Source organism: Triticum urartu, chromosome 2, assembly GCF_003073215.2.
Source record: "Triticum urartu cultivar G1812 chromosome 2, Tu2.1, whole genome shotgun sequence".
Lineage (NCBI taxonomy): Eukaryota > Viridiplantae > Streptophyta > Magnoliopsida > Poales > Poaceae > Triticum > Triticum urartu.
The window spans coordinates 120,745,843-120,766,050 of NC_053023.1; positions in this window are offsets into that span (position 1 = coordinate 120,745,843).

The following is a 20,208-nucleotide window of genomic DNA, read 5'->3' on the forward strand; positions in this document are numbered from 1 at the left end:
CGTTTTGAACGTCATGGAGCATATGAGATGTTCCAGGAGTTGAAGTTAATATTTCAAGCAAATACCCGAGTTGAGAGATATGAAGTCTCCAACAAGTTCTATAGCTAAAAGATGGAGGAGAATCGCTCAACTAGTGAGCATGTGCCCAGATTGTCTGAGTACTACAATCGCTTGAATCAAGTGGGAGTTAATCTTCCAGATAACATAGTGATTGACAGAATTCTCTAGTCACCATCACCAAGTTAGTAGAACTTCGTGATGAACTATGACATGCAAGGGATAACGGAAACGATTCCCAAGCTCTTCGTAATGCGGAAATTGACGAAGGTAGAAATCGAGAAAAACATCAAGTGTTGATGGTAGACAAGACCACTAGTTTCAAGAAAAGGGCAAAGGGAAGAAGGGGAACTTCAAGAAGAATATCAAGCAAGTTGCTGCTCAAGAGAAGAAGCCCAAGTCTGGTCCTAAGCCTGAGACTAAGTGTTTCTACTGCAAAGGGACTGGTCACTGGAAGCGGAACTACCCCAAGTGATTGGCTGATAAGAAGGATGGCAAAGTGAACATAAGTATATTTGATATACATGTTATTGATGTGTACTTTACTAGTGTTTATAGCAACCCCTCAGTATTTGATACTAGTTCAGTTGCTAAGATTAGTAACTCAAAACGGGAGTTGTAGAATAAACAGAGACTAGTTAAGGGTGAAGTGATGATGTGTGTTGGAAGTGGTTCCAAGATTGATATGATCATCATCGCACACTCCCTATACTTTCGGGATTAGTGTTGAAACTGAATAAGTATTATTTGGTGTTTGCATTAAGCATGAATATGATTTGATCATGTTTATTGTAATACGGTTATTCATTTAAGTAAGAGAATAAATTGTTGTTCTGTTTACATGAATAAAACCTTATATGGTTACACACCCAATGAAAATAGTTCGTTGGATCTCGATCGTAGTGATACACATAATCATAATATTGAAACCAAAAGATTCAAAGTTAATAATGATAGTGCAACTTATTTGTAGCACTGCCGTTTAGGTCATATTGGTGTAAAGCGCATGAAGAAACTCCATGCTGATGGGATTTTGGAATCACTTGATTATGAATCACTTGATGCTTGCGAACCATGCCTCATGGGCAAGATGACTAAGACTCCGTTCTCCGGAGTGAGCAACTGACTTATTGGAAATAATACATACTGATGTATGCGGTCCGATGAGTGTTAAGGCTCACAGCAAGTATCGTTATTTTCTGAACTTTACAGATGATTTGAGCAGATATGGGTATATCTACTTGATGAAACATAAGTCTGAAACATTTGAAAAGTTTAAAGAATTTCAGAGTGAAGTGGAAAATCATCGTGACAAGAAAATAAAGTTTCTACGATCTGATCGCGGAGACAAATATTTGAGTTACGAGTTTGGTCTTCAATTAAAACAATGTGGAATAGTTTCACAAACTCATGCCACATGGAACACCACAACATAATGGTGTGTCCGAACGTCATAACCGTACTTTATTGGATATAGTGCAATCTATGATGTCTCTTACCGATCTACCACTATCGTTTTGGGGTTATGCATTAGAGACAGCTGCATTCACGTTAAATAGGGCACCATCTAAATCCGTTGAGACGACACTATATGAACTGTGGTTTAGCAAGAAACCAAAGTTGGCGTTTCTGAAAGTTTGGGGCTGCGATGCTTATGTGAAAAAGCTTCAACCTGATAAGCTCGAACCCAAATCGGAGAAATGTGTCTTAATAGGATATCCAAAGGAAACTATTGGATACACCTTCTATCACAGATCCGAAGGCAAGACTTTTGTTGCTAAATTCGGAAACTTTCTGGAGAAGGAGTTTCTCTCGAAAGAAGTGAGTGGGAGGAAAGTAGAACTTGACGAGGTAACTATACCTACTCCCTTATTGGAAAGTAGTACAAGACAGAAACCAGTTTCTGTGACACCTACACCAATTAGTGAGGAAGCTAATGATATTGATCATGAAACTTCAGATCAAGTTACTAACGAATCTCGTAGGTAAACTAGAGTGAGATCCGCACCAGAGTGGTACGGTAATCCTGTTCTGGAGGTCATGCTACTTGACCATGATGAACCTACGAACTATGAAGAAGCGATGGTGAGCCCAGATTCCGCAAAATGGCTTGAGGCCATGAAATCTGAGATGGGATCCATGTATGAGAACAAAGTATGGACTTTGGTTGACTTGCCCGATGATCGGCAAGCAATTGAGAATAAATGGATCTTCAAGAGGAAGACGGACGCTGATAGTAGTGTTACTATCTACAAAGCTAGAATTGTCGCAAAAGGTTTTCGACAAGTTCAAGGTGTTGACTGCGATGAGAGTTTCTCACTCGTATCTATGCTTAAGTCTGTCCGAATCATGTTAGCAATTGCCGCATTTTATGAAATCTGGCAAATGGATAAACAAAACTGCATTCCTTAATAGATTTATTAAAGAAGAGTTGTATATGATACAACCAGAAGGTTTTGTCAATCCTAAAGGTGCTAACAAAATATGCAAGCTCCAGCGATCCATCCATGGACTGGTGCAAGCATCTCGGAGTTGGAATATACGCTTTGATAAGTTGATCAAAGCATATAGTTTTATACAGACTTGCGATGAAGCCTGTATTTACAAGAAAGTGAGTGGGAGCACTACAACATTTCTGATAAGTATATGTGAATGACATATTGTTGATCGGAAATAATGTAGAATTATTCTGCAAAGCATAAAGGAGTGTTTGAAAGGAATTTTCCAAAGAAAGACCTCGGTGAAGCTGCTGACATATTGAACATCAAGATCTATAGAGATAGATCAAGACACTTGATAAGTTTTTTTTCAATGAGTACATACCTTGACAAGATTTTGAAGTAGTTCAAAATAGAACAGTCAAAGGAAGAGTTCTTGTCTGTGTTACAAGGTGTGAAATTGAGTAAGACTCAAAACCCGACCACGACAGAAGATAGAAAGAGAATTAAAGTCATTCCCTATGCCTCAGCCATAGGTTCTATAAAGTATGCCATGCTATGTACCAGATCTATTGTATACCCTACACTGATTTTGGCAAGGTAGTACAATAGTGATCTAGGAGTAGATCACTGGACAGCGGTCAAAATTATCCTTAGTGGAATAAGGATATGTTTCTCGATTATGGAGGTGACAAAAAGGTTCATCGTAAAGGGTTACGTCGATGCAAGTTTTGACACTAATCCAGATGACTCTAAGTCTCAATCTGGATACATATTGAAAGTGGGAGCAATTAGCTAGAGTAGCTCTGTGCAGAGCATTGTTGACATAGAAATTTGCAAAATACATACGGATCTGAATGTGGCAGACCCGTTGACTAAACTTCTCTCACAAGCAAAACATGATCACACCTTAGTACTCTTTGGGTGTTAATCGCATAGCGATGTGAACTAGATTACTGAATCTAGTAAACCCTTTGGGTGTTGGTCACATGACGATGTGAACTATGGGTGTTAATCACATGATGATGTGAACTATTGGTGTTAAATCACATGGCGATGTGAACTAGATTATTGACTCTAGTGCAAGTGGGAGACTGAAGGAAATATGCCCTAGAGGCAATAATAAAGTTATTATTTATTTCCTTATATCATGATAAATGTTTATTATTCATGCTAGAATTGTATTAACCGGAAACATAATACATGTGTGAATACATAGACAAACAGAGAGTCACTAGTATGCCTCTACTTGACTAGCTCATTGATCAAAGATGGTTATGTTTCCTAGCCATAGACAAAGAGTTGTCATTTGATTAACGGGATCACATCATTAGGAGAATGATGTGATTGACATGACCCATTCCATTAGCTTAGCACCCGATCGTTTAGTATGTTGCTATTGCTTTCTTCATGACTTATACATGTTCCTATGACTATAAGATTATGCAACTCCCGTTTGCCGGAGGAACACTTTGTGTGCTACCAAACGTCACAACGTAACTGGGTGATTATAAAGGTGCTCTACAGGTGTCTCCAAAGGTACATGTTGGGTTGGCGTATTTCGAGATTAGGATTTGTCACTCCGATTGTCGGAGAGGTATCTCTGGGCCCTCTCGGTAATGCACATCACATAAGCCTTGCAAGCATTGCAAATAATGAGTTAGTTGCGAGATGATGTATTACGGAATGAGTAAAGAGACTTGCCGGTAACGAGATTGAACTAGGTATTGGATACCGACGATCGAATCTCGGGCAAGTAACATACCGATGACAAAGGGAATAACGTATGTTGTCATGCGGTCTGACCGATAAAGATCTTCGTAGAATATGTAGGAGCCAATATGGGCATCTAGGTCCCGCTATTGGTTATTGACCGGAGACGTGTCTCGGTCATGTCTACATTGTTCTCGAACCATAGGGTCCGCACGCTTAAGGTTTCGATGACAGTTATATTATGAGTTTAGGAGTTTTGATGTACCGAAGGAGTTTGGAGTCCCGGATGAGATCGAGGACATGATGAGGAGTCTCGAAATGGTCGAGACGTAAAGATCGATATATTGGACGACTATATTCGGACATCGGAAAGGTTCCGAGTGATTCGGGTATTTTTCGGAGTACCGGGTAGTTACGGGAGAAGCAATGGGCCTTGATGGGCTTTAGTGGGAAGTGGAGAAAGGGCCAAGGGGCTGCTGCGCCCCCCCTCCCCTCTGGTCTGAATTGGACTAGGGAAAAAGGGGCCGGCCACCTTTCCTTCTCCTCCACTTCCTTCTCCCTTCCTCCCCTCTTGGTGGACTCCTACTAGGACTTGGAGTCCTAGTAGGACTCCACATCCTGGCAGCACCAATTGCCTTGGCCGGCCTCCTCCTCCTCCATCCTTTATATACTGAGGCAAGGGGCACCCCATGAACACAATTTGATCTTCGTGATCGTTCCTTAGCCGTGTGCGGTGCCCCCCTCCACCATATTCCACCTCGGTCATATTGTAGCGGTGCTTAGGCGAAGCCCTACGACGGTAGAACATCAAGATCGTCACCACGCCATCGTGCTGACGGAACTCCTCCCCGTCGCTTTGCTAGATCGGAGCCCGGGGATCGTCATCGAGCTGAACGTGTGCCAAGAACTCGGAGGTGCCGGAGTAACGGTGCTTGGATCGGTCGGATCGTGAAGACGTACGACTACATCAACCGCGTTGTCACAACGCTTCCGCTGTCGGTCTACAAGGGTACGTAGATCACACTCTCCCCTCTCGTTGCTATGCATCACCATGATCTTGCGTGTGCGTAGGAAAATTTTGAAATTACTACGTTCCCCAACACAAGCCCCATGATGAGGGTTACATCGTATAATGTTATTCTCAATGAAGTATACATAAAGTCCCAACTCAATATTATCTTATTGAGCCGGCCCTTGGGGGCTACACGTTGCTGTTCAAAATCTAGACGATTATATTTACAAAATCCCTGCTCATTATTGCATAATAACCCCGCCCTTGGGGGCTACACTGGTTGAAGTTTTTATGAGCATAAGGCAATTTCAAGTCCCAGGTTGCTGCAAGCATGACAACCCGGCCCTTGGGGGCTACATATGTGGAATACTCAGTTCTGACTGGTGATTGAGATGAACAACCTGAATTTCTTCAAACTTGTGACATTCATATTGAAGCAAGTCTTAAGCTGTTGCTATGCTGCCTTCTTAAGACTTGGGGGCTACAAGTGATAGGCATATAAGAGGTATATTTTCAAAGCTTGATGTTAACTACAATCATGACCCGATGCTATCAATACTTGTAAATCGACAATGTTAAACTGGCAAGTTTAAGTCTTAAACCGGCAAAGTTCTACATTCTTAAACCGACAAAGTTCTACATTCTTAAACCGGCAAGGTTCTACATTCTTAAACCGGCAAGTTCTACACCGGCTGAAGGTCAAATGAGTATTTCAAAGGCCAATATTTTTGTTAAGCATTGGGGGCTGAAGTCAAAGGAGTTATTCTTCACAATATTTCTTTGTGACAAACCAATGTCAGCAAATTGATTATGAAGCTGGCCTATTGACTCGGATTTTATAGAAGAAGGAAGTGACAAGGACTTAAGGATGATCAGGATCAGTTTAACATGGATAAATCCAAATTAAACTGGGGGCTAATGTCAGGGATATACCCCGCGGTATGATCTGGCCAGAGTTATAACCCGGCTGGGACTTAGTAAACCGGAGGGTGTTAAAGCAGGTGGTAAACCGGCAGGTGTTAAGGCAGGTGGTAAACCAGTTGGTGTTAAGTCAGACGGTAAACCGACAGGTTGTTAAACCGGCTAACAGTTAAGAGAGACAGGTAAAACAGGAAGTTAACCCAGACGGTAAACCGGCCGGTTGTTAAACCGGCTGACAGTTAAGACAGGGGTTAAGTCAGATGATAACTCAGCAGATATTCTTAAACCGACAGACCATCTTAAACCGGCAGAAGTTAACTCCCGGCAAGCAATCTTAAACCGGCACCGGTTAACTCCCGACAGGTAGTGGTAACTGGGTTGCTAGGAGTTATGAAGCCCGAGACGTTATGAAGCCCATGAAGAGAAGTCATAATAGTTAAGTCTTAAGTCCGAGTTGGACTCTACATGTAACCCGCCCCTTCAACATATATAAGGAGGGCAGGGCTCCCCAAAGAGGGACAAGGAAGAAGAAACAATCTTAAAGGGTTAAGGTTAACTGGGAGAGCCGGTTTACGGCGACTTCCTCATGATCATAATGAGAGATAGCCTCAAACAGCATGTAGGGTTGTTACCGGATGATGTTTCCCGGGGCCCGAAGCTGTCTAAACCTTTGTCTTGTGTTGCGTCTCTCGATTCCACTCAACCCCTCTCAAGCTACCACATAGATGCGTTGGCCTCACGACTAAGTCCTCACACTAGGACATCTGCCGTGACAACTCCACGACACCGGCCGACTGCCAGCAGTCGACCGCGGTCTCGGGGACTACACCCAGTGGGTGCACTTGACGTGCCCCCACTGGTTCAGATCCCACTCGGCCGGTCCGCCCGGGTCGAGTGGAAGAAAGGAAAGTGAAAAGTACTCAGACCCCAGTCAACTGCGGTCTCGGGGACTACACCCAGTGGGTGCACTTTGCGTGCCCCCACCGGTTCAGATCCCACTCGCCCAGGCCGAGTGGAAGAGCGCAAATACTAAAGACAACAAAACACCCAGTGGGTGTACAGATGCGACGCAAACAATAAGAGATTGTATGAAAGAAAATATTTCAGGTAGCATATCCTAATAGAACAAGGTCAGTCGAAAGCCAACTTACCTGGACATTGGCCTGAAGAGCTGCGCTGGCATCGTATCTTCATCCGCTCCATCATCACGTTAGCCTAACGGATAGCCTCCGTAGCGGCGTCTGATTGGCTTTTCGGAACATGATAGTTGGTGAAGAAAGGGGCAGACAGCCCAGATGCGGCAGCTTGGAGCTCCGAGGCATGGGGTTGGGTGACTGAAGGAAACACTGGTACAATCGACAGTGCAGGGCGCTCACTCGACAATGGGACAACAAAAGTTACAGAGGCCCCACCTGCATCTTCAGGTTGTTGGACAGTTGGTTCCGTCGTCAGTCCCGGCTGAGATGTCTTGCTAGCCGCTACTTTTTTGTTCTTTCTGGGCCTCGGGGCCACATCTTCATCATCATCTAGAAGCTCGATAACGTTGGGTGGGGCTGCAAATAAATCAGTCGACCCCAAATGAATTGCCAGAATTTGATCGACCAAATAATCAAGAACAAGATCACGAGAATTTTACCTGGGTTGGAGGTAACCGCGTCTTCCATTTCCTCGTCTCGGTATTGGCGGGAAGAAGTTCCAGAGGTAGCAGCACTGCAAATGTCAACTTTCGATCGGTTATGTTTTGTTGCTCGAGTCGACCAAAAGATCGGGTCAGATGATTACCCGGAGATGGTGGGAATGGTCACTTTGATTCTAGGGAAAGCCTTCGGCGGTTTGGAGGATGTGGCCTTCAATGGTTTTGGCGCAGGAGGCGGCGCAGTCTTGAGCTGTTTCGGTCCCTTCTTAGTCGGCACCGGAGAAGACGTCCGAGGGCACTTTGTAGACTGCCCAGTCGGTGCGGCCACCAAGTCAGGGGTGTTTGCCGGGTCGTGAGCGTGCTTGGACCTCCTTTCTCCGTGAGGAGGCAAGTCGACCTCTTCTTCGTCACTCGAGTCGTCGCTCTCCTCGTCCTCCTCTGCGTCCGAGTGCCACTCGCCACTCTCGCCCCCGCTCGCCCCTTCCTCGATATTTTGCTCCTGCACCCCATTGGGCATCGAGTACATATCAATAAGAGCCTGAAAACACAATGAACAAAAGAAAGACAATCGACCGTAAACAAGATGTTACATAGTAAATCAAGAAGACACTCGACAATGCAGAATCGTACCTGTTCCGGCTGGGGCAAATGGTCGAATGGAACCACCCTCCTGGACCCTCGGGGATTATCCTTGTTGCTGGTAATACCTCTCAGCCACTTCTCCACTGTGTCCTCACTAACATCCTCCGGGTGGATCCGAGTGGAATCCTCGAGTCCCGAGTACATCCACATCAGATGGTCACGAGCTTGGAGTGGTTGGATGCATCGACTGAGGAAGACCTCCAGCAGGTCCATACCAGTCACTCTGTCGCGGACAAGTTGGACGACCCGCTCGACCAACACCTTCACCTGCGCCTTCTCTTCCGGGATCACTCTCAAGGAGGAGGGCTTCTCCACTCGATCCATGGAAAAGGGGGGAAGTCCAGTCGACTGACCCGGGGTCGGCTAGTCCTTGCAGTAAAACCAGGTCGACTGCTAATAGCTGGGAAGGTGCTCTTGTTCCTCATTTGGACTCCAAGACCCCCGCACATCTGTATCACGTGCGTCCTCTCGTCACTCGGGTTGGCCTTCTTGACCGTATGGGAGCGACATGTGAATATGTGCTTGAAGAGACCCAGTGTGGTCGGCAACCCAAGAAATTCTCGCACATAGACACGAAAGCAGCGAGGTACACGATGGTGTTTGGAGAAAAGTGGTGGAGTTGAGCCCCGAAGAAGTTCAAGAAACCGCGAAAGAAAGGGTGGGGAGGCAAAGAAAACCCGCGGTCGACATGAGTGGCGAGGAGGACACACTCACCCTCCTGCGGCTGCGGCTCGGTCTCGTTCCCCGGGAGCCGCGCCGATTCGTGGGGGATCAGTCCCCCCTCAACCAGGTCATCAATGTCATCTTGACCGATTGTCAAGCGGATCCAGTCGCCCTGGATCCAGCCAGGCGGCAGGCCGGACCTTGACGAAGATCCGCCCCGGCTGGTCTTCTTCCCTTTTTCCTTCGCCGTCGCCTTCTTCGCACGCTCCAACTCCACCGTCTTATCCTTCCCCATGGCAGCAAATCGAGTTCAAGCGGGGCGACGACGCCGAGAGCAGAAGCAGGCGCAGCAGAGGAATCTAAGGAGGAGGAAGAAGAATGGGGGCGCACTGTTCAAAGGCTTCGGTCCGGCACCTTATATAAGGTCGCTTCCGAGTGACTGACTTGTAGGCCTAGAGATCTTATCAAATCCCGCAACAGTCGCGCGCGCGATACGTGGCAAAAAAGGTGGCGCAGAGATCGAGGCGGCCTGCCTAATCCGTCCCGATTACTGCGGCCTCCCCCGCCCGGCGCGCTTCCCAAAATTTGAATCCCGCGAAATCTGCAAGCGGCAGAACAACCCTTCAGACAGAAGATTTTTTCCATATCAACACTCGAAACTTAACAACGAGAGTTCACTCGACAAAACCAAGAATGGATCAAGGCGACTGAATAAGTAGTTGAAGCCATCATGAAGGTTCATTCGACCTCTGGGCGAGACACTCTCAAAGCACAAAAGCTGAATCAGAAGGATCATCAACTCCTTCTCCACTCAAACCCTGAACCATTCGGGGGCTAATGATGAAGCTACATACCTAGGGTAGGGTCATAGACCTGACCTAGACATCCTCCCCTAGGACAGCACCCTAAAGCCAGGATCATCCAAAGGGTACCATCATCCACTCGACCGGAAAAGTTCCACTCGGAAGAATCGATGTCACTCGACCGTCGCAGAAGTCACTCGACGGGCAGAAGAGCTAAAGCCACTCTGTATATGCAATGGTCGAGCATTTACTCATAGGCTTAATTGGCATTCACATCACTTTAATGTGGGCGTCACCAGTAACGTTCTCTCTTCAATGTACCTTAAACCATCTGTGTCATGGGCTGGCTGGGGTCCTGGCGCACTCTATATAAGCCACCCCCCTCCACAGGCACGGGGGTTCGCACCCCCTGTAACACACACGCATATAATCCAGTCGACTGCCTCCGGGCTCCGAGATGTAGGGCTGTTACTTCCTCTGAGAAGGGCCTGAACTCGTAAAACTCGCGTGTACAACTCCTCCATAGCTAGGATCTTGCCTCTACATCCCTACCCCCCATTCTACTGTCAGACTTAGAACCACGACAGCCGCCATGGTTTTACCTCTCCACTTTCTCTTCCGTTGTCCCTCCGGTGCCATTCTAGATCTCGGGACGAGATCCTCTCATAGTGGTGGAGTGTTGTAACACCCCGAGACCGATGTGCCAGGTGCCGTCCAGTTATTCGCTGTTGTTGCCTTGTCATAGCTTGCGTGTCATGCATAGCATATCATGTCATCATGTGCATTTCATTTGCATACATGTTCGTCTCATGCATCCGAGCATTTTCCCCGTTGTCCGTTTTGCAATCCAGTGCTCCTATGTCACCCAGTGTCCCTTTCTTCCTCTTTTCATGTGCGGGTGTTAAACGTTTTCAGATTGGACCAAGACTTGTCATGCGGCCTTGGCTTACTACCGGTAGACCGCCTGTCAAGTTTCGTACCATTTGGACTTCGTTTGATGCTCCAACGGTTAACCGAGGGACCGAAAAGGCCTCGTGAGTGTTGCAGCCCAACACCCTTCCAAAGTGGCCCAAAACCCACCTAAACCCCCTCCATCCTCTTGGTCATTCGATCACGATCGCGTGGCCAAAAACCACTCCTCATTTGGACTCTCCTAGCTCCCTCTACCTATAAATATGTGGCTCTCCCCGATTTTTCGCGCAGTCCAAACCCTAGATCTAACTCCCTCGTCGCCACCGGACATCTCTTCTCCGCGCCGGACAATGTCCACCGCCACCACCACCTCACTCTGACGAATCGGAGCTCGCCACGTCACTCCCGCCACCGCCGCAAGCCAACCAGCTCACGCCACCTCAGCCGCGCCTCTCTCTCCTCCCCACCACGGGCCCACGAGCCCGACCGCGGCCCTCCTGGCCTGGTTGCCGCCGCCGCCCGAGGAGCGTCGCCCAGCGCCTGCATCTCCTCTGCCCTGCCGCCATGCGCCCTCGCTGGCCGACTCCGGCAACCGCGCCCCACCGAACGGCGCTGCACCACCGCCTCCGCGCCGCCCGGGAGCTTCAGAGCATCGCCGCCGTCGTCGTCCCCAACTCCGGCGCCGACTCGGGCCGCCGTCCACCGCATCGGCCATCGCCTCCTTCCCCGCGCCGGCGAATAGCTTCCCCAACCCCGGTGCCGTCTCCGGCGAACCTCGAACCACGCGCTGCCTCGATGCCGCGTCCCGATCCAGATCTGGAGATTGACTCCCCCCTCGAAAATCTGCAAAGTCTTGAGATCTGTATATTTTATGCCCATGTTCATCATGTCGTAACTTTGCATCCGTAGCTCCGTTTTGCGCGTATAGCATATCAAAATGTTCGTCTTAGAGAGTACATCATTTCATCTCATTGCATCATTTCATTTGAGCTCATCTTGATGCCCGAAATGCTGTTGGAAGAGAGCTATTTGAGTTAATTGTCACATCTGCTGCTCCAAATAGCTATTTGTCATTTTTGCCATGATTAATGTGTGCATGATATGCCCCTGAGCTCTACATGTGTTTCGTTATATGCCATGCCATCTTTACAGAGGTGCTTACCATGTATTTTTGTGATGTGTTTGGTGACTAGCACAAGCTTGCAAAGTAGTACATTCGTTAATGCTGATTTCAGGGACTTAGAATTTCACTAAGTCCTTGATCTGTTTTTATCAATATGCCATATGTTCATGTTGTTCCCTAGTGATCCGTGCCTCTTTTGAGGATGATCAGTAAGGATGATTTGTTAACATTGTGGTGCTCTATCCATCCATGTCCTTGTTTGCATTTATGGAGCACCCTAGCTTGAGTCAATCGAGCTCTACTTTTTCTATTTCGTGAATCCTGGCAGATTGTCTACTTGTTAGCGATTTTGCCGAGGATGTTGTTGTTGATCCGTGCATGCTATGTTGTTGTTCTTGCCATGCCTAGATTCTATAATATGTATTCTTGATGGGTGTATTCTTAGATTTTCATGCCTTGCTCTGTAGTGAGTGCATCCAGCTCGTAAACATGCCTACTCGCTATCTGTTTTGCATGCTCCAGTTTTTCCTCTAAGTCTGTAACCTGATTATGTTTTTGCCATGTTTAGATGCTTGCAATTGTATTTTCTGACCCCTTTTGGCTCAAGGTCACTCAGGGACTTTTGTTAAGCTCTTTGAGTAGCTCCATGCCATGCTTTGCTTTGCCATGTTAAGTTCCTGTAGCATATAGTTTTCATGCTCCAAAGAGTGCTACCTGATCTGAAATTCCAGACTAGTGTTAATTTCACTAAGTCTGAAACCTATTATCGTTTGCATTTTTTCCATGCTTGTTTGAACCTGTTAATGATGAATTGGCCGTAGCTCAATGTTCATCTTTTGTCAAGCATCATGAGTGGATCCCTGCCATGTATTTTGTTGTCTTGTTTGAGTGCTGTAGCATACTTATCTTGATGCATTTAGATGGCTACTTGATGTTTATCGCAGACCGGTGCCATATTTGTTTTGCTTGCCATTTCCCAACCGTGCATCCGATTCCGGCGATCTTTATATCGATTTCAACCGAAATCACCTCATCTTTCCAGTGGCACTCTTGGATTTCCAAGTTGAGGCCAGGTTCAATCATTCCTTTGCAAATGATGCATATGCATCGCATACCGCATCCCACATATCATACCATGTTCATGTGGTGGTTGTTTACTATGTTGTGTGCTTCTTTCCGGTGTTGCTTCTTCGGGTTGGTTCCGGTAACGTCGCGTTTGTGAGTACCCATTCGTCTACGTCCGTTTGTCTTCTTCATGGACTCGTTCTTCTTCCTTGTGGGATTTCAGGCAAGATGACCATACCCTCGAAATCACTTTTATCTTTGCTTGCTAGTTGCTCGCTCTTTTGCTATGCCTATGCTGCGATACCTACCACTTGCTTACCATGCCTCCCATATTATTGAACCAAGCCTCTAACCCACCTTGTCCTAGCAAACCGTTGTTTGGCTATGTTACCGCTTTGCTCAGCCCCTCTTATAGCGTTGTTAGTTGCAGGTGAAGATTGAAGTTTGTTCCTTGTTGGAACATGGAGATGTTATTCCTTGTTGGAACATGTTTACTTGTTGGGATATCATGATATATCTTATTTAATTAATGCATCTATATACTTGGTAAAGGGTGGAAGGCTCGGCCTTATGCCTGGTGTTTTGTTCCACTCTTGCCGCCCTAGTTTCCGTCATATCGGTGTTATGTTCCCGGATTTTGCGTTCCTTACGCGGTTGGGTAATAATGGGAACCCCTTGACAGTTTGCCTTGAATAAAACTCCTCCAGCAAGGCCCTACCTTGGTTTTACCATTTGCACTAACAACCTATAACCTTCCCTTGGGTTTTCGCGAGCCCGAGGGTCATCTTTATTTTAAACCCCCCGGGCCAGTGCTCCTCTGAGTGTTGGTTCGAAACGGGCAGCCTGCGGGGCCACCTCGGGGCAACCCGAGGGTTGGTTTTACTCGTAGCTTGACCTATCTGGTGTGCCCTGAGAACGAGATATGTGCAGCTCCTATCGGGATTTGTCGGCGCATCGGGCGGCTTTGCTGGTCTTGTTTTACCATTGTCGAAATGTCTTGTAACCGGGATTCCGAGTCTGATCGGGTCTTCCTGCTAGAAGGAATATCCTTCGTTGACCGTGAGAGCTTGTGATGGGCTAAGCTGGGACACCCCCTGCAGGGATTTGAACTTTCGAAAGCCGTGCCCGCGGTTATGGGCATATGGGAATTTGTTAATGTCCGGTTGTAGAAAACCTGAAGTTGACCTTAATTAAAATACATCAACCGCGTGTGTAATCGTGATGGTCTCTTTCCGGCGGAGTCCGGAAAGTGAACACGGTGTTGGAGTTATGTTTGACGTAGGTTGTTCTAGGATCACTTCTTGATCATAGTTGTTCGACCGTGCTTTTGCCTTCTCTTCTCACTCTCATTTGCGTATGTTAGCCACCATATATGCTAGTCGCTTGCTGCAGCTCCACCTCATACCTTTTACCCTTACCTATGAGCTTAAATAGTCTTGATCGCGACGGTGTGAGATTGCTGAGTCCTCGTGACTCACAGATACTTCCAAAACCAGTTTGCAGGTGCCGATGAGTCCGTGCAGATGACGCAACCAAGCTCGGGAGGAGCTCAATGAAGATCTTGTCCTTTGTGTTGTTTCGTTCTAGTTGATCAGTAGTGGAGCCCAGTTGGGGTCGATAGGGGACCTTGTCGCATTTGGGGTTCTTCTTTTATTTTGGTTCCATAGTCGGACCTTGATTGTATTTGGATGTTGTAATGCTTTATTCATGTAATTGTGTGAAGTGGCGATTGTAAGCCAACTATGTATCTCTTTCCCTTATGTATTACATGGGTTGTGTGAAGATTACCTTACTTGCGACATTGATTTCAATGCGGTTATGCCTCTAAGTCATGCTTCGACACGTAGGAGATATAGCTGCATCGAGGGCGTTACAAGTTGGTATCAGAGCCTTTCCCGACCTTAGGAGCCCCCACTGCTTGATCGAATTAGCGGACATTGTTGAGTCTAGAAAAATGTTTTGAGTCATTTAGGAATTATATATCGGAGAGTTTAGGAATTCTTTTTACTCCCCAGTCCCTTCATCGCTCTGGTAAGGCATCCTGACGTAGAGTTTTGACTCTTCTCTTCTCAAATTTCACTAAATTTTTTTGGATCACGCGGGTATCTTGGAATCGTTCCGATGGTTTTGTGACGAGAACATTGTTCTTGGGGCCTCCTGTCATTTAGGGGTTGTGGCAGTGTCCCGGGGAGTTGAGCTCCGAGGTGTTGTTGTCACAATTTTATCGTTGAAGTTCTGGAATACCTGAGTTTAGTTTCGCCGACATCGAAAATCTCTTTTATGCAGTTGTTGGTGAGATAACCTCGACGCCACCCAGTACTGGGGCGGGAGTTCGGGAGTATTGCCATAACTCATATAACGGATGATTTTCGAAGGTTGGGGTAGACGATTTCCGAAGGTTTCTTGGTTATGTGTTGAAGGATGGATACAGCTAGATGTAGGATTTGTTAGTTTGGGTGAGATATTATGCTTCCCCTGTATCCCCAACACCTGATTGCATAACTGGAAAGTTTCGGGAGTTTATAAGTGGGAATTCAAGTAGCTCTTAGGATACCTTTCCGACAGATGTATGATTTGAAATTGGGGTTCGACGTCTAGTGGTCCGCCTATTCACGGTTGGTTTTACAGTGGTCTCGTTGTGTCTTAAAGAGTCCTTGGCTATGCCGACTCGGGGACGCTTCGTATGTCATGTGCACTGCCTTGTAGATGATGGTGCTGTACGATCGAGCCCGTGTAGGCCCCACCACGAAAACTTCGGACGAAATCTCTATCATATGTTTGTTCCGGCTTATTTTGCAAGTCAATCTTTGTTTTGTTTTGAGTTGTGGTATTAGAGTTGTTTCAAAGTCAAATGTTGATTCCATACCTTCTCCAAATGGTGTTCTCATACCCCGATGAGAACACTAATCCTTCTCAATCACCGAGTTTGTCATGTCAACCCTTTTAACCGGTGTGCTTCTCTTCAAGTGGATCTGATCATTGCAACATCCGCAAGATCAAGTATCAGTTCTTCTCAACGGTGTTTGTTTCATCCGTCTCCAAGTTGCCTTTGTTTTTTCCCACCCTCCCTCCCTTGTTTTTTCTCCGAGGACTCATATATCTCAATCAAGTACCATTTTATTGATGTGAAGGCTCTCCATTCTTTTCCTTCAATGTTCTTATCCGGTGATTCTCATGAAGATACTAACGGAGCCTCAAGTTCATCATTATTTGCTCTTTTTCTTCTCCGGTGGATTCAATTCAAGCTTTGTCGATCATATCTTTTTCTCGTTTCAATGCTTTTCTTATGCCGGTGCACCTCATAATAATTCACTTCTCGCTATACATTTGTTCCGAAGTGCTGAAGAAATCTCAGAAGATTCGTGTTTCCACTCTACATTCGTTCAAGATCTTTCGAGGATGTTTTCTCATTCAAGCCTTTTAATTCAACTGGTGCTATCTCTCTCTCTTCAAATCTTTTCAACGGTGTTTTTCTCTTGAGTGGGCCCTAACCCACAGGTCTTTTCCCAGGATCTTACCTGACTCTTCTTATTTCTCCCAGAGCTTGTCAAATTCATCTCAAAGTTTGACATAAGAATGATTTATCATCAGTCAGATGTGTTTCTCCAAGATCTGTCAAATTCTTTTCATTGTTGGTTCAACCTTTCTAATTTCTATTCCGGAGTGCCTCAACAATTCATGGTGGTGTTTCTCATCATCATTCTCAGATTTTGAAGACCGAAGAAGAGTGTCTCTTAAATCTTGCTCCATTCTCTTCAAGATTCATGGCTCTAGCTTGTTGTCATCCTCTCATAACTGTTTTTGATAGTGAGAATTCTTTTCACCTATCTGGAGCAATTCAAGAGTCTTCTCAGTTTGATTATCCAGAGTCCATCATTTCAGGTTATTCATTCTCAACTTCCAGTTATCATTCTCCAATCTTACCGGCGCATCGTTCAAGGATTCTTTAATCGGCTCGTGATCTCTTCGTTCTCATGTATCTAAATCCTCTCAAGCATCTTTGTTCATTTTATAATTCGTCCCGATGTTTTCTTTATCTTCTCTTCATTAATTCTTAATTCTTACGGTGGTTCGTTCAAGATTTCTCTTCCTTATCAATTCATTCGTGGTTTCAATCCTACCGGTGGTTCGTCGAAGACCTTCTCAAGTTGGCACTATATCTATCTTAATCCTTTCCACGAGAATAAGTAGTATGCCAAATCTGTTGCTTCTCATCAATTAAATTGGTGAAGGATAAGCATAATGTAATTCTTATTTTTGTTTCATCGACTAAATTCAATTTCTGATTCCGGAGTGGTTCATCATATCACATTCTCGGTTCGAGATGCTTTATCTTTCTTTTCCGTGGTTCCAAGCTCTAATTATCACAGAGATCCTTCTAAATCATTGCAAGGATTCACCTTGTGTTTTCAATTTCTCTTTCTTTTCATTCCTTTGTTACCGGAGTTCTTCATGGAGGCTTGACATGGTGATTCATCAAGGATTTAATTCATTCTCAAAGTGTTCATTGAGACTCTTTTCTAAGGAGCTCACGCATTCTTCATCTTGCTATCTGGAGGGCAATTCTTTCTTCCGTATCATTGGAGGTGGTATTATGTCATTCTTGATAATTAGAGTTCATGTTTCATGATTCAGAAGTTACCAAGAATGAGGTATTTTAAACCCATCGATCTCTTCATTGGAGTTATCTTGGGTTCTATTTCACCTAAAGCCTTCCCTAAGGATTGTTACTATTATGGTGCTTATAAATGATCCAAGTTCTTCTTTTATCCTCCCGGTGAATTAGTTTCTCGTCTCTTTGTTCTTATCAATCCAATCTATCGTTTCCTTTGGTGGCAGAAATTCACCTCAAGAATCTCGAGATGTTTTCCATAAACCACAACAAGCTTATTTCTTTTCGTTGCTGGTGTTCCAACAACTCCATTCGACTTTTCTCCTGAGGATGCCTTTTCAAGCTCTTTTGTGACAGAACTTGGCATTTTCTTCTCCATTCTTTTATCTAAATGATCTATCTTCTATTTCTCTCTTCCAGACGCATTGTCATGTTGCTCTTTTAAACCTATCATCTTGTTTTGTCAAAGATTATGTTCTTTTCCTTGCTTATCCGTTTAACCAGAGTGTCGTGCCCCTTTTAAAGTTCTTTCTACTTATGTTTTCTTGCATCTTTTTTCAATCGGAGTGCTGCTCAAAGTTGTTCTTCCTTGTTCCTCTTTGTTAACAGAGTGTCTTCAACTTCATTTATATCCGTTGTATTCTTTTCTCGGAATGGCTTAACCTCTTCAAGGTTCGTGGTTTCACTCGTTTGTCAAAGGAGCAACTTAGTTTTACATCTCCGCTTTCTCTTCCGTTGTCCCTCCGGTGCCATTCTAGATCTCGGGACGAGATCCTCTCATAGTGGTGGAGTGTTGTAACTGTTGGGGAACATTGCAGAAAACAAAAAAAAATTCCTACATTTCACCAAGATCAATCTATGGAGTCAACTAGCAACGAGAGGAGAGTGCATCTACATACCCTTGTAGATCGCGAGCGGAAGCGTTCAAGAGAACGGGGATGATGGAGTCGTACTCGCCGTGATCCAAATCATCGATGACCAAGTGCCAAACGGACGGCACCTCCATGTTCAACACACGTACGAAGCGGATGACGTCTACTCCTTCTTGATCCAGCAAGGGGGAAGGAGAGGTTGATGAAGATCCAGCAGCACGACGGCGTGGTGGTGGATGCAGCAGTGATCGCAGCAGGGCTTCGCCGAGCTTCTGCGAGAGGGAGAGGTGTAGCAGGGGAGAGGGAGGCGCCAAGGCTTGAGGTATGGCTGCCCTCCCTCCCCCCTTTATATAGGCCCCCTAGGGGGTGCGCCAGCCCTAGGAGATGGGATCTCCTAGGGGGGCGGCGGCCAAGGGGTGGAGTACCCCCCCAAGGCAAGTGGAGGCGCCCCCTCCCCTAGGGTTCCCCAACCCTAGGCGCATGGGGGGCCCAAGGGGGGGGGGGCGCACCAGCCCACTATGGGCTGGTTCCCCTCCCCACTTCAGCCCATGGGGCCCTCCGGGATGGGTGGCCCCACCCGGTGGACCCCTGGACCCATCCGGTGGTCCCGGTACAATACCGGTGACCCCGAAACTTTCCCGATGGCCGAAACTACACTTCCTATATATAATTCTTCACCTCCGGACAATTCCGGAACTCCTCATGACGTCCAGGATCTCATCCGGGACTCCGAACAACTTTCGGATTACTGCATACTCATATCTATACAACCCTAGCATCACCGAACCTTAAGTGTGTAGACCCTACGGGTTCGGGAGACAAGCAGACATGACCGAGACGACTCTCTGGTCAATAACCAACAGCGGGATCTGGATACCCATGTTGGCTCCCACATGCTCCTCGATGATCTCATCGGATGAACCACGATGTCGAGGACCTAATTAATCCCGTACTCAATTCCCTTTGTCAATCGGTACATTACTTGCCCGAGACCCGATCGTCGGTATCCCAATACCTTGTTCAGTCTCGTTACCGGCAAGTCATTTTACTCGTACCGTAATGCATGATCCTGTGATCAACCACTTGATCACATTGAGCTCATTATGATGATGCATTACCGAGTGGGCCCAGAGATACCTCTCCGTCATACGGAGTGACAAATCCCAGTCTCGATTCGTGCCAACCCAACAGACACTTCCGGAGATACCTGTAATGTACCTTTATAGTCACCCAGTTACGTTGTGACGTTTGGCACACCCAAGGTACTCCTACGGTATCCGGGAGTTGCACAATCTCATGGTCTAAGGAAATGATACTTGACATCCAGAAAAGCTACAGCAAACGAACTACACGATCTTTGTGCTATGCTTAGGTTTGGGTCTTGTCCATCACATCATTCTCCTAATGATGTGATCCCGTTATCAATGACATCCCCATGTCCATAGCCAGGAAACCATGACTATCTGTTGATCAACGAGCTAGTCAACTAGAGGCTCACTAGGGACACATTGTGGTCTATGTATTCACACATGTATTACGATTTCCGGATAATACAATTATAGCATGAATAATAGACAATTATCATGAACAAGGAAATATAATAATCCTTTTATTATTGCCTCTAGGGCATATTTCCAACAGTCTCCCACTTGCACTAGAGTCAATCATCTAGTTACATTGTGATGAATCGAACACCCATGGAATTCTGGTGTTGATCATGTTTTGCTCTAGGGAGAGGT